A 2,457-nucleotide genomic window follows, 5' to 3' on the forward strand; every position below is an offset into this window, starting at 1 on the left:
AGAGAGAGAGAGAGAGAGAGAGAGAGAGAGAGAGAGAGAGAGAGAGAGAGAGACTGACTGTTATTTTAAGTCATCTGGTCTTTGGCTCCTTCAGGAGATGGACACACCTCTCCCTCTCATCCCCACCCCCCTTTACTACAGCAGCCACACATCCCAGGAGGCTCCATGGTTGTATTTTACTCTGGTCACCTTCCAAGGGACACATCTTTCCCTGCCTGCCTTACACTCTGCTGTCTGTCTTTTTGCTCCCTTTGCCTTCTCGCAGGATGACCAACTCCTGGTGAAGTGCCTCCTGGAGAACAAAGCTGGCAGTAGCAATAACTGGCGGGAGTCACACTTCCAAAGGAGGTCCTGGGGTCGGCTGACAACATTGTTGTTCGAAGTGTGAGAAACTTTGAGGTTTTTCATCGTGAAAAAAAAAAAAAAAAAGGTGGAGGCCTTTTAATTTATTTCTTTTAACAAGGGGATTAATTTTCTAGTTATTTAGTTAAAATTTATTTTATTCAGGTTAATAAAGTCGATACAGGTTTTAAGATGACGTTATACTTTAAATCAAGTCCCTCAGATGGGGGTTTGCAAAACACCTTTTCCTCTTCACATACGGGGTGCTTCATTTCCTCTTAATAACATCTGGTTTTTAGTGTGTGTGTGTGTGTGTGTGTGTGTGCGCGCGTGCGCGCGCGCGCGCGCATGCGCTCATGCTTGCGCGTGTATGTGCACATGCGCATGTTCGTGGGTATAATGCATATGGTGGTTAGAGGGCAACATGTGGAAGCCAGATCTCCCCCTCCCTATAGGGTCCTAGGGATTATTAATCTTGGTTCATCAGACTGCAAGCACTTTTACCTACTGAGTCATCTGTCTGCCCCCATTTCTTAAAAACCTGAAGGAGCTAGATAGTCTGAGTAAACCCTGGTCCAGGAGGCCCTCTGGTAGGCAACTGTGGATGAACTCCATCTCATTTGCTGTTCAAATCTTTCTGCCCACTTAAAACAGTCTTTCTGAAGGCCACTCTTCCTCACCGTCCTCGGTAGAACAAATAGGCTCTGAGCGACTTTAAAAATCAATTATTCAGAGTCTTGGAGGCTGGAAGGCACAGCCGCCGAGTCCTTGGGAGTACTCTGAAGTCAGCATCACATTAGTGACGAAGAGCTCTTTATGAACAGGCTGGGGAGTGGGACAGGCACTGTGTGGATGGGCTGGGTTCCAAAAAGCTTCTCTCTGCCTAGACCATCAGGAAAATTAATTCTCCAGCAGGGGTCTCGGCTCACCTGCTGGGAAGGCTTGTGGGAATCCTTAAGAGGTTTTTGGATTCTCTGTCTCCGAGTCTGGTGAAGAAGAAGAAGAAGAAGAAGAAGAAGAAGAAGAAGAAGAAGAAGAAGAAGAAGAAGAAGAAGAAGAAGAAGAAGAAGAAGAAGAAGAAGAAGATCTCTGATAAACATTTGTGTGTATCTTGTTTTGTTTTGTTTTGTTTTGTTTTTTTACAATACTGACTGTAGAACCCAGGGGCCTCGAGCATGCAAGCAAAGCACTGCACTCCTGAGCTATGTCCCCAGCCCCCGTATGTGCGTCCCCAACCCCTGTATGTGCGTCCCCAGCCCCTGTATGTGCGTCCCCAGTCCCTGTATGTATGTACTGCTGGGGAAGACCGTGTTTCTCCAGGCCTGTCTCCTCCCATCTGGTCATGATGCAGCACTACGGACAATTTGCTCTCCCAGTTAAGACCGAATCGAGGGAGATCCCCAAAGTGGGAAGGGGCCAAGGTGGTGGGCCTGCCTTTGATAGGCAGAGAACCTTCTGCTGGCTGTCCAGCCCTTTCGGGGTTCACTCAGAGTGGCAGGCTTCATGGCTTCTAAGAGCAAGGTTTACGTGGCTAGGAAACAGTTCCACAGACCATGAAAGACTGCCCCAGGTTGTCTCTGGGAAGCAGTTACGGTTAGCACAGCATTTATAGTTAGATTCCTCTAGAGTTTGGATTTCCTCTTTTGTTTTGTTTTGTTTTCTGTGTTTTGGAGCCTTTGGGTGTGGCAGCCATTATCAAATTAATCAGAGCAGCTGTGCTGACCTGCAAACGGCTGTCAACAAGGTCAGACTTGTTAAGGTTCCTCCAAAGTCGGAGGGGTCAGTCTCTCCTGTGTACCCCTCCCAGCTCCGCAGAATCCTGCCCCATTGTGCTTTGTTGTGCTTTGGGGAGATGTTGAAGTATTTAGGAGGTGAAAAATTGATGGGATTCAGGTGGGGTGGGGAGAATTACTTGGTGACTCCTTCTGGGTATCCACACTGGAGGAAGACTCTTCCGTGAGAGAGTGATTTGGAGTCATCTATGGTTCATTCCTATTTAGGATGCCAAATAAGCTCTTTCTTTTTCTTTCTTTCTTTCTTTCTTTCTTTCTTTCTTTCTTTCTTTCTTTCTTTCTTTCTTTCTTTTTTTTTTTTTTTCAAGACAGGGTTTCTCTG

This window comes from Mus pahari, chromosome 16, assembly GCF_900095145.1.
Source record: "Mus pahari chromosome 16, PAHARI_EIJ_v1.1, whole genome shotgun sequence".
Classification (NCBI taxonomy): Eukaryota; Metazoa; Chordata; class Mammalia; order Rodentia; family Muridae; genus Mus; species Mus pahari.